This window comes from Puntigrus tetrazona, chromosome 7 (assembly GCF_018831695.1).
Source record: "Puntigrus tetrazona isolate hp1 chromosome 7, ASM1883169v1, whole genome shotgun sequence".
Taxonomy (NCBI): domain Eukaryota; kingdom Metazoa; phylum Chordata; class Actinopteri; order Cypriniformes; family Cyprinidae; genus Puntigrus; species Puntigrus tetrazona.
In genome coordinates this window covers 31,715,282-31,729,009 of record NC_056705.1, presented here as the reverse complement: position 1 = coordinate 31,729,009, position 13,728 = coordinate 31,715,282, and the positions used below count along the sequence as shown (strand labels likewise).

General features: G+C 38.0%; 1 pseudogene; it reads left to right on the top strand.

Annotated features, from left to right (window-relative positions):
- The first annotated feature begins 444 nt into the window (after positions 1-444).
- On the top strand, positions 445-4,234 carry LOC122348104 (annotated as a pseudogene).
- Positions 4,235-13,728: the final 9,494 nt, after the last annotated feature.

Genomic DNA, 13,728 nt, shown 5'->3' with positions numbered 1-13,728 from the left:
TTATTTAACATTTAAAATAATGGTTTCTGAATTTCTTTTTAAAATATATAATTTCCTCATCAAAACAGTACTACTGACTATTTTTGAGCTATAACCTACTACTTGTAGAGAGTTTTCTGTGCAGCATGGTTCTGCATATTTTAATATGCTTTTAAATTCAGCATACGATTTTCTTTTCCAGCATCTTTATATGAACAAAATCTGTGACCGTTTGTAAATCCAGCTTAAATGTACTCACCCGGTATCTCTTTGTCTCTCTATTTTTCTCAGGTGGTGTGAAGTTTGAGAATCCAGACCATCGCCAAACTTACCATGCCTTTGTCCTTCAGTTTATCTCGCCTTTTCCCATTCTCCTTCATTTCCTTGATCCTCCCATCCTCCTCCTGTCTTTCTCCATCCCTTCTCAAGCCGACTCCCAAGATGTGGCCAATCTAAATCAACTGTTCTCAAAAGCACGTGTGTGCAGATGGGGTCCTTTTACCAGTCTGGAATCCCCAGAATCCCTCAGTTGGTGACAAAGTGGCCCGTGCCATTGTGTATCTAGTGGCACTAGTCTACATGTTCTTAGGAATGTCAATCATTGCTGACCGCTTCATGACTGCCATCGAAGTTATAACATCTCAAGAAAAGGAAATCACTACAAAGAGACCTAATGGAGAAACGGTCACCACGACAGTTCGCATATGGAATGAGACTGTCTCCAATCTGACCCTCATGGCTCTAGGCTCCTCAGCCCCTGAGATTTTGCTTTCGGTCATTGAGGTCTGCGGTCATAATTTTGAGGCCGGTTCTCTTGGTCCCAGCACCATCGTGGGAAGTGCCGCTTTCAACATGTTCGTGATTATTGGTCTCTGTGTCTACGTTGTACCTGAAGGTGAAAGACGGAAGGTCAAACATCTTCGGGTGTTTTTCGTGACTGCTGCGTGGAGCATGTTTGCCTATATCTGGCTCTATCTTATCCTCTCCGTGTTTTCTCCTGGTGTGGTGGAAGTGTGGGAAGCAGTGCTGACATTCCTCTTCTTCCCTCTCTGTGTGGTCCAGGCCTGGGTTGCTGATCGACGATTGCTCTTTTACAAGTATGCCCACAAGCGTTACCGAACTGATAAGGGCCGTGGAATTATTGTGTCTGAGGGTGGAGAGGAAGTTGGCAAGGATGCAGGATTCACAAAGATGGACATGCTGGAAATTGATGGAATCACAACACATCTGGATGGAATGTTGGGAGTGGAAAGTGGGATCGGTGGACGTGATCAAGAGGAGGAGGCCAGGAGAGAAATGGCTAGAACTCTGAAGGAACTGAAGCAAAGACATCCTGACAAGGACATGGAACAGCTCATAGAGATGGCCAACTATCAGGTATAAAAATAATCGCAGTGTCTATTTGCACTAAGTGCAAATGACCTTCCTTGTAAGCAGAGTCTATGCACGCTAACTCCACCCACCAACCTGTGACTGAACTTGTCAACACTAAAAAAAAAGACACTTACTAATCATTAGATCTAGTGGTGTAGATGGACCCAAGTTTAAACCTGACTTTTGCAAAAAAATGTTTCTCTCTTTTCAAATCACACCAGAAATGGATTTATTTTCAGCAAAATAAAGGAAATAATCAAGAAGTTTAAAATAAAGTATCAGGGAGAGTTGTGTGGGAGTGCTTATTGTCCCAATAAGGTGACTTCCACGTAATAGTTTAACACTATAATTTACACTTGATACGTTATTGAATACTGCTTCATAATGTACTAAAATAGTGATGTGCAGATAATTGCCACTATTTGCAATAAGTAGTATAAATAGCAGAAAATCTTGCTATTTTAATATAGCGTAAATGAATAGAATCTATATATTTATACTTAATGTAAATAGCATGTTGTTAAAAATACTGCTATTTGCAGTTAGTGTAAGTAGCATTTAGCGGCATTTACATTTAGTGCAAATAGCTTTTGCCAATTTTTTCAAACACATTTACTTTCTAAATGTAATTATTCATGTGTAACATTTTCATAAAATGTATTTTCTAAAATTATAAATGGTTATAAATAATTATTTTATAATTCATTATTTTAAATATTATTGGTTTCTAAATATCTCTGGAATGTTGAGGATTCATAATGGCTGATCAAAACAGACATGTGCCCTTTTTAATTGATGACGTACTAACTGAGAACACCTGATCAAGGAAGTTTACACTAAAAGAATGAAAGAGAGATGTGACAGCATACCCCACATGTGGGTTACTTTGTAATGTGAAGAGCACATTGAAACAATTATACAAAATCTTAAAATTTTACGTGATATAGTAAAAAAGAGCTAACTAAAATGTCAATAAAATAGTTTGTCAGTAAACACAAACAAAACACAACTATACCATAGTTCAAAAAATGTGTAGATTTAGAAGCACATATAGACACATATAGAAACTGAACTGAACACAGCACACCCTCCGCAAAACAGCTGTCATATAAATGAGCCAATAAGAATGCTTAAAAAGTGAAAATCGGATTTTTTATTCACACGCTTATCATGTTTTCTCATTAGAATTCATACAAATTCTTTATGAATTACATTGCTAATGTCATGGAGTAACAATAATGTAGGTAAGAATTTTATTTTCGTTATAAATGTTTAGTGGTATCTTCCAAAGACCTTTTCTCTGTATATAGTGTTAATGTAGCAACTAGTAAAATACAATAACTTTTATCATGTTTGGAAGCTTTTAAACCAAACCATGTGTTTTATGTCTGTTACAACTAGCCCCCTGTTAGCTTGTGCATCTCTTCCCTACTCTCCCAGTTTAGTTTGCTAAAATAATTATAAGTAATCTATCTTTAGATTTCCCCAGAAATATGAATAACGTCTCTGTGCTGCTTTAAACTGCTGTGTTTGAGTATAGTACATGTACATACACTTTAAAAGTTCGATTTCAGCAAGACTGTAAGAATGGTCTTGTTTTAAACGTTGTGTAAAGGCTTAAGTTCAAAATAAAATCCAACCAGTATCTTTTGTTAGAATAAGACATTGTACCTAAATGATGTTTTAAATGATGTTTTAATATTATACAAAATAGTCTGCCAGTAAATGACAACTGTAGCTTATTTCCTCTATAATCATTGGCTTAATTGTGGGAGTTTGCATGAACGGCCACCTGTTTATCCAAATTCACTTACAGAATTGTTTGAGAAACCTGTTTGCTAAGTCTAATAAATGCTTACTGTAATACTGTATTTTGAGGTTTGAGAAATCTGCAACCAGAATGCCAATTAAAGAAGAACATTCTCAACTTTATCTTTGTAGGTTCTAATACAGCAGCAGAAGAGCAGAGCTTTCTATCGCATTCAGGCGACAAGGATGATGATTGGTGCTGGGAACATCTTAAAGAAACACGCAGCAGATCAGGCCCGCAAAGTGGTCAGCAGTGGGGAACCTCGGGAGCAGGAGGATGACCCTCTTGTCACAAGAATAGACTTTGAACCTGCCTCTACCAGTGCTTTGAGAACTGTGGGTCCTTAAAACTTACCGTTCAAAGGCATGGAGGAGATGCTGGGTGCACTGTTAAGGTGAGTTTAAAGTAAAACGCTTATTAGTGCATTCATTTTATGAGGGGAACTAACTACTCCTAAACTTATCGTCTGATCTCTGCTCTATTAAATTATAGAAATTATGGAACAGATTTTTTTGTCTGTTTATTTAATGGAAACAAGGAAGATCTTTGATCTTACTAAATGTTTATTCATGCACAACTCCAGGTGGATTACCGCACAGAAGATGGCACAGCCAATGCTGGTTCTGACTATGAATTTGCTGAAGGCACACTCGTTTTCAAACCTGGCGAGAACATTAAAGAGATCACCGTCGGCATTATTGATGATGACATCTTTGAGGAAGATGAATACTTCTATGTACGCCTGAACAACCCCCGTATAGTTGGGTGGGCTGATGGACATCCTATTACTATGGAGACTGGAGCACCTGCTCTAGCGCAGCCCTTGGCGAGGCCCACACGGCGACCGTGGCGATCTACGATGACGACTATGCAGGAATTTTCACATTCGAAAGTGAGTCTGTGCGAGTTAGTGAAAGTATCGGTATCATGCAGGTCAAGGTCCTGAGGACATCAGGAGCACGTGGTCTGGTGGCTGTGCCATACCATACAGTGGATGCGACAGCTCGTGGAGGGGAAGACTATGAGGAAGTGTCTGGAAAACTGGAGTTTCAGAACGACGAGACAATGTAAGTGGATTCTGTCAGCTAATGTGTGTGTGTGTGTTTGTGTGAATATTTTTGTATCTGTGTGTTACTGTCTTTATTTAGCTCTTTCTGTGCCAAAGATTGTCTCGCTTGAGCAAGCCTTCACAGTGAAAATGCTTTTAGTTCTGCTGAAAAGTTATTAGATTGTGTGTTTCTCAGGCATGTCGGGCAGCTTATTTCACGGCTAAGAGAAGAGCTACCAGAATTTAATTTGAAAGAGCAAATGTCACAGAAATGTTCCTCATAAACATTTTAGAGGCTTAATTTAAAAGAAAAGTTCAATGTACTCTATGTCTTGCCATATGGAGGAAGTTAATATGGTAAACATCCTACCGTAATCGGATTGTACATTTCCACTGAGACAAAGACAAGCAAGTCGAGACAGATGTTTCCTTTCATATGCAGATTGTATATATTTATCCTGTTCACACATACTGCACTTTGTCACATAAATTTTGAGAGGTTACAGTGTTGTACCCATGAAACTGCTGTTTGCTGTCACACACAGCAAGGTAAGTAAGCACAGTAAGTAAAAAGTAATGATTAAAAGTGAATTAAGTATGTTAAATTATATATATACACATTAGATTTGTGAGTTTAATATGCCTCGTGCCTCTGAGGCATATACTATATGAAATAATAGATGAAAGGGGAAATTAAAGTGCTCAGGTAATGGCCGTGAAAGTTTACAGCTGACAAAATGGTTATGCAGTGTCCTTGTAAAGTGATCTCTTTCTGTCGCGTTCATTTAACCTCAAGGTAAAGCTAAATGACTAAATGATTTAAAGCAGTGTGTGATGGTTGGCTTTATAGTTTAAATCTTGGCAAAGTGTGTAACACAGTTTCAGTTGGGTCTTTAACTTTTATGTCATTCAAGCCACAGGTAACTGCAATAGCTGTCTGCTAAAGCTAATATAATTGTGTTGTCAGTTATGAGTATAAGCTTGTTTATTCTTGGTCTCTAAACCCAGAAACAGTGATAGTCCCTCGGTCTCAGCTGCAAAGTTAAAAGCAGAAGTCACATACAATTAATATTTTGAGGAGAACAAATGTAATTATTTATGAATCGACCTTTAAAATGAAATATGGGGGTTGTGGCTATAGTTGTGGTTCGAATTCAAGGAGATCAGCTGTGGGGAGAGGACGAAGCAAAAGGCTTATATCATTTTTGTTACAGTTGGTCTCTGTTGATTTACTATCCAATAAGGCTTCACAACAGGGGCACACAGCAAGTAGACCTACAAAAATGAAACAGAAAACACAGCCAAACAAATGAAATACACACAGACAAAGCAGACTGACACTCACACATCAAGGGGTCTATGATGGACAGAGGAGGGCTGGAGATAATCAGCAGTGAAACAGTCCCCTCTCGCTGGCTCCTGTCTCACACTGTCTCCTCATTCTTTCAGTCCACAATCTTCCTTTGCTGATCTTCTTTTCAATTCACCTCACTACTCTTGTTACTGCTGGAAAAAATCTCATACCAGCTTAACGCTCATAAAGGTAATGATAATGGTCTTAAAAATAACCTCTTATTTTACCTAAAAATAACCTCTCAAATGTTAATGTTCGTCTGACCAATCAAAACCCAGCAGAGGAAAACTGAGCAAAAACACAGTAGAAGAAATCAAAGAAATTAAAATAGGGATGTAGTGCTGTAGTATGTGCATCATACAAAGAAAATTAATTGTACTAGGTGAAAAATATTAATTGCTTCATATAATGGTCACAATGTAAATAATGTAATATTCTTAAAGGAAATTGGTGAAGTGTGTCATCAAGTTTTGTTCCTCCATTGAAAGTTCATTCACCCAAAACTTGAGAATGAGTAAATGATGACATAATTTTTCATTTTTGGAAGAACTAACTCTTTAACAGTTTTTTTGTTTTGTTTTTTAATAAGACCTGGGAAGCTATGTCTACTAATTTTAACCTGATGGTTTTCAACAGTGAAACCAATTCCACCAGTTAGTAACTCTATTGATTAACGTCTACCAAATGGCCATAAATGACCAGCTAAAAACTATTTTTTCAGTTGGGTTTCACTCTATCACCTAGTGTGTTCTCATTCTTTTCCTCTTTTTTCTTGAACAAATGGACTCTTTGAAAGCTAAACGCTAATGCCTTTAGTGCTGTCATTCAGTCTAAACATCTTCAGTTCACTCCACCTTTCATCCAGCCTTCAATTCTTCTATCAGCACTCACTTAATGAATCTTTTGATGTATCACATTTCATGCATTGTATATTGCTCCACTCCAGCCTAATATAAAATATAAATGTGTGTAAGTGTCTGTTTGAAAGAGAGTTCAGGTAGGTTAACATTCGTATAGCCCCAGTGAAACTCTGCAGCACCCTTAGCTTGTCACAGAAACCAGTGGACGAGTGTAGAGGTGGTAACGCATAATAATTGAAATACAGAGAGGGGTCAGCACTGAGCACCGAGGACACAGATGAGATGAAGACAGACAAGGAGGTCTGGCAGATTAGTTTGTGTGTGTCTGAATGTGTCTTTGCCTGTTACCTTCATGCTACGACTTACTGAGGGCTGTGCCTTGATGTCATTCTATCGTTTCACACTGATTTATTGCTCATATTTCATGAAGAATTTATAAGGTGCAGAGAAGGACTCTCACATATTTGCTCTCACATATGAATCGTCTCGCCATCCTGTCTCTTTATATTCCTATCATTTTATGCTCGATCTTGTCTTTTTAATATGATTTTTTTGGCTGCAATTGCACACATTCCATATTTCATGTACAAAATGAATTACGTCCTTTCAATTCACAGTTTCAGATTTTTAGTTTTCTTTTTGACTTTTCTAACTAATTCCAACCCCTCTGTTTTCCTTGTCATACCAAATGTTCTTTTTGGCCTCTCTCTTGTGACATGGGGTTCTGCATTAGGCCTTTCCCTAGGGTGACCCAGAATCTACTGTGAGTACTAGATATGTGTTCCAAATGGACCACAGCGTGAAATTTCAGTCAGTGCTCATCTTTGAGTATGTGTGCGCAAGGAAAAGTAGATCACTCACCCATGAGCGGCGTTTTTGGATAGGCAGATTCCTCCTGTATCAGGCTCAAAAAACCTGCTCACCAATTTATACTTTCTTCCAAAACTGTAAATTACAGGAACTCAGAACACAAAAGATGTAACATTTTAAAACTTATTTGAAATGCATAGTTCAATTAGGAATGGAAATTATTAAATATTTACTCATGTTGAACACAAAAGGGGATGTTTAGCAGAATGTTCACACCGCTGTTTTACACGCAATGATGTGTTGTATGAAATGGTGCAATGGTTTGTCAGGCTCTAAGTACAATTCAAGTCAAATCCATTTTACTATATTCTTTAGTAGTTTGAAGTCACATAGTAGCTTTGTGTAAGAAAAAAACCCTTTTATTTGACGTTCATCTCAGATAACATTTGTGTGATTTAATTGTGTTCTTTGAAACAATTAGTCTTAAGACTGAATCTGAATCAGATTTAACATACAACTTAAATTTTGGTTGGCTGATACCAAGCTCATAGCATGACATCAGAAGACTTGCATTTTTAGCTGAACTATCTTTTTAATGATGTTATGAATATATACAATAATGTGAAATTATACAGGAACTGTATAATTGTTAACATGGATTTCTGTCTCTTGATATGTGTGGATGATAATTTTGTGGTATCTCTAAATTTTACTTTGCGCCAGAGCCTTATCATCAGTGTGCCTCCCGCTGTGACTAATTTTACCAAGTGTAAACCCTGCCTAACATCATTTTACCACCAGCTATCTACATGTGAAACCACATTACTGAAAGATACAGAGGTCTGCTGTATTTCCTCTGGTTGAGCTCTGTAGATAGTTAGGATTTAGTTGCAGGAACTGTAATTGACTTAACTTGAAAGAAAATTGTGTTTGTAATTTAGGACTGCATAGCATAATTATGTATGAGCAGGAGTGTGTATACGATTGATATGGTCAGAGAAAACAGCAAAATAGTTTGACTTGTGAAAAACCTGTCATAAGCTTCTTGAATTTTGCAGAGTAATTCCTCTTTCACTTCAAGGTGCAATGTGAGATAAGCCGTGTACTGCAGATAGAGCCTCATTGTCTCTTACGGTTATGGTCATGCATCTTTAAAGGGACCAAAAGAATGAAGAAAACTGACAGAATTTTTTCGAGGGGTAGCTTCTTTTAAAATTAATTTTTTCTATCTTGGATTCATGACGAGCATATTTTATCAAAGCAAACAAGCAAACAAACATCACATGATTTCTGTGACAGGTTGATTTGCTTAGTTTACTCAAATTTTTATGCAGTCTCTATATCGACAGTCGATTGTTTCTGTCATGCAAGAGTGCTTTAAATCACTGCTGAAGCAATTAGTCAAGCATTATCAACAACATTTTCAATAAAAGATTGTGGACAAATATTTTTGTTGTGCAGTAGTTTGATCTTATACGACCTGATATTCATATTAATCATATACCTACATATGATTAATAAAACGCAATCTAATAGGTTGAAAATTATTTCAATGTTTATTTCTAATTGGAGCTGTATCCCTTCAGCCATAAAAGCAAATGCAGCTTGCCAAACCTGCAGCATTTATATATGTAAATATATATGCCGTATGGCTCAATGATGAAATAAACATGAAAAAAAACTGAAAAGCGGTGAAGAGCAAAAGTTAAAAATGCATCTAATTACAGCAGTTATTTCATGTTTGTAAGAGTTCATCATAAAAATAAACACATCGCCATTTCAGCATTGCGGCCAAATTCATTAGAATACCTGAGGCTAACATGCCAAAAACTGTTTCAAGCTCCGTTTTGCCTTGCCGCAGTATAAGCCGCGTCTACGAAATTGATCTCATCATCCGAATGAACAGAACAAAACCGAGACAATTTACGATTGATTTATCATTGTTTTGCCTAAACATATCAGCAGTTGGCTAGATTGGTTTTTATACTTTGTACTCCGGTTACATGGCAATGGGGACACAGTATTGTCAGCGACTAAGCTTATTACATTTAGCTTTGGGCATCTTTCATGTCGTATATTGTAATATATATCTTCACTTGTTCTGGGCCATTTCAAGGAATTTCAAAGCACTTCCAGGTTCTGGGTGACTGATATCACCTGCGTCAGAGATTGCTCGCATGCAGCCTTCATACAGTACGCACAGCCGAAGACACACATAAACACACATCGCTAGCGGAGCCTCTTTGGTTTTCGTGGCAGATGTTCAGGCAGTATATTGAATCTATACGATTAGAGTTTTTCAGAAGCTGCACCTCATTGCTTCAGCATTTCGAGTTTTCTGTAGAGGGGTCAAGAAGTCAGTTATCATCTTCGCCATGCATGACACAGCACATGCCAGTAGTTTTCTCTGCATTGGCTTATGAGCAGTTACATACAATACACTAAAATCTCTTTGATTGGGCTGCATAAAACGCATTTAAATTAAAAGTGCATACGATTGACCATTGTGTACTTTCTTTGAGAGTGAGATAAGATGGCACGCTCGTTGTCATAGTTTATGCTTTCAGCACTGTTGTGCAAAATTGGATTTGTTTGTCTGAGAGCGGTGTAACACAGAAAAATACATTTGTATTATTAAGGCTGGTCATGAGTACTGGACATGAAAGAAATGCCGTTGTTGGTTGTTGTTTTTTGACGTTTCATCCTTTTATCTCTCTGTTTAGTTCGGAATTTGTTAACACAGTTAAAAGACATGGTTTAAAAATGAAAATTAAAACAAAGTCTTAGTTTTATTTGCACATTTAAAATTTATCATAAGTATCAGTGCTTTCATAATGTTAAAATAAACAAAATAAATAAAAACTATATATTATATATATACTTAATTTAACAAACGAATGCCGTATTAGTTTCCACAAAATATAAGAGCAATTGCTTCATTACTGAAACATTTTCGAGGGATCAGTTCAACACAGCCTGAAAGGTTTCTTCAAAGGAAACGAGAATGGTTTGGAAAGGCAAGAGTTGTGTTAATACCTCAGCCTGTACAGCTTGACAGGTTGAATTCAATTAAATGCATTACAAACTCCGTGTAATACCGAGTTTTCGTCAGTGTTCATAGCATTTTTCATTCCTCAGCTTTTCGCTTCTTGCATTGAACAGCTCAATCACACTGAAACAATCAGCATTTCCAGTAATTTCGAGATAAAACACCGAAGCTGGACAAGCCGCGGCAACATTTCACAGCATGCTCAAAGCCTGCGCATACCACTCAGACAGCCAACTGGCGCATTACAGCCGGCCCCAGAAATTCGAACACACGTTCTTCTCACACCGTCGCTCATTCAACATCTCGTAAGTACGTAATTATCTTTCAGGTTTTCAGTCTTATCTCTGGCCTGAGAATCTTCTCCCGAGCACTATTATTTTCATTTGACCAGTAATGGATTCATGTTGCAGCATGGCTGATTGTCTTTATTACTTAGTTTGCTTTTGCTTTCATTTGATAGCGGGTTTGCAAAATACGCTTCTCCGTTTGGGCCTCCAGACTGCCTGAGGTTGAAGATCGCTTGTCTCTTCGCTTCGTCATCGTCTTCTTCCACCTGTGTTCTGGAAGCGGCTTACCGGGCACTGCTAACAAAACGTAGTTGAAAGTTTCCTGATTCCACACTTGAAGTGACAGCAGGTGTTGTGCGTGCTGCCTTATTTGCGAGATATAGATCAACTATATCATCAAGAAGAGTGTGCAGAGAACACAGAGCGAGATAACACAACGCAAAGAAAAGAAAATAGCTGCTTCGTTGATTGAAGAGTTATTTATCAGCATAAGTAACAGTCAAAGGAAGCCTGTGCGAGATGTTTTATATAGCAAGTCGTTTTGAGGAAAATAATGTGCTTGCTCAGCACAACACTTAAAAAACTCCACGAAGGCTCAAATCAATGACTGCCACAGCGCTGACAAGGTCGATCTGACACATAGCAAAGGCACAAGTGCAAGGCAAGGCACCTTGTTTGAGCAGCAAAGACATTCACACAATGGTACTAAAAGTGCTTCACAAAAGAGGAAATAAACACACAAGGTTTAAATAACAATAAAAAGAAATTAAATAAATAAACACGACTAAGATAAAATTGAATTCTTAAAAGAAAGAAGATCAAAAGTTGTGTTAGTAGCACAAATAGACGCAGTGTGCAGCTCATTCTAAATGCACATTCAACAGACGAGCTTGAGTCCGATTTGTGCGACTATCGCTTCAGTTATTCGACCAGGCTACAGACGCAGCAGTTATTAATGTTCAAAAGCAGACTTCCTCAGCTGCGGAACTCGGTATTTAATCGACTTGATCCTGCGATTCGAGCATCGTCAGGCAGCAAATATGATCATATATTCGCAATGGTTTGTCTCTGTTCATCGATGATTTATAAACGAGTAAAGTGCGCTTAAAATCACTCCCAATGTCATTTCAACAGCGTGGCGATTCGAGACTGGCGTGATGCGTGCTCGATCTTCAGCCCGGTCATCTCATAGCATGCTCGATGACAAACTGACGCAGTCTTTTTGGGGAAGGCCAGCGATGGAGACCACAACAGTTCACCCCGCTGGTGACGCAGCGCACGAACTAGTTTCTCCAGGTCTCATTCTGGGCACAAAGCATCTGATTCTTGCAAAAATTTTCAGTTAAACAAGGAGAAAACTGAGGTCATTGCATTTGGAATAAAGATGAAGTTCACAAGGTGAATGGCTATCTTGAGAATTATAATAAACAACTAAAAGGAAAGTCGGCAACTGGTGACTTAGAGACCGACCTTAGTTTCAGCTGTCATGTCAAAGCAGTGAACAATTAGCGAGCTATCACCTAAAAAATATTGCAAGAATCAGATGCTTTGTGCCCAGCAAGACCTGGAGAAATCCAGTCCATGCCTTCATCACCTGCAGGGTGGACTATTGTAATGGTCTCCCCACTGGCCTTCCCAAAAGACTATCAGGACAGCTGCAGCTCATCCAGGAACGCTGCTGCCAGGATCCTGACTAACCAGAAATCAGAGCACTAATTGAAGCTCAGGTCCTTACACTGGCTTCATGACATTTAGGAATTGATTTTAAAGCACTTTACTCGCTTATAAATCACCCAATGGACTAGACCTAAAATACATTGCAGATATGATCACTATTTATACACCCAATAGACCACCTGGGACCACTAGGATCAAGTCAATAGAAATACCTAAAGGTTCAAGCACCAAACAAGGAGAATCTGCTTTTAGTTATGCTGCTCAGATCTGGAACCAGCTTCCTGAAGAGACTGGGATGTGCTGAAACATTAGTCACTTTAAATCCAGACTCAAAACTCATCCGCTTAGTTGTGCATTTACAGAATGAGCACTTTAAGCTACATTCCATCCATTGTGCTACTTTGCTTTTTATTTAAACTGTTTTAATTCTTCTTTTGCTTTAAATTCAATTAATCTTAAATCAGTGTTTTTATTTTATTTTAATTTCTTTTATTGTTATTTAAACCTTGTAATTATTTTATTTCTTCTTTGTAAAGTAATTTGAATTACCATTGTGTATGAAATGTGCTATATAAATAAAATTGTCTTGTCTGCCTTGCCTTGCCTTGCCTCATGCCTACATGTGTCAAGATGTCAAAATCTAATAACCTGGCATGAAAGAAGTAATATCATTGATTTGAGCCATCCATCCTTTATTGGAGTTTTAAGCTCCAGCTGTCTTCAGACTAAACCTCTGCATTACAATTTTCCCATAAATGACCCAAAACATCTCAGCATCTCTCCTTTAAAACTCCTTTGACTGGTACTCTAGGCATACTGATAAATAACTCTTCAATCCAGTAAACAGTATTTTTTCTTTTGCATTGTGTTATCTCACTCTGTGTTCTCTCTCATTGTTGCACTCTTCTGTGTCTCTGCCTGTCTGACATCTCCTCAAACATAGAACAGCACACACAAGCACACACTGTCACTCAAGTTAATCGTCAGGGAACGCCTAACGACTTGGTTGTCTTAAATAGCACTCAAGCTACCTCCAATTTTGGAGGAGGATTTAGATGACAAACAGTGGCAAACTGGTGAGGGTAGGGCTTCTCTAACCTCAAACAGTGCAAATTTAAACAGAGCGAATCACAAACCTATCAAAATGAAAAGCAAAGCAAACTATAATAAGACTAATCCAACCATGTGCTCAAAACATGAATCCAGCTAACAAGTGAGTCCAGATTAGAAATAATAAATGCTCAGGAGGAGATTCTCAAGGTAGAGATAAGACTTCAAAAATACAAAAAGGTCATTACATACTCCTAAATAAATGAGATGTTAGATGAGAGCAGTGGTGGTGAAGGAACACACGTTCAGCATCTGGGAGGCCAGTATAATCTGCCTCGTTGGCTGAATCTTAGGTGGGTAAGGGATATACACAGAGTGTTAAAGTTTTGTTTTGAGCATGCACGAATATTACAGCAATCAAGCCTTTGCT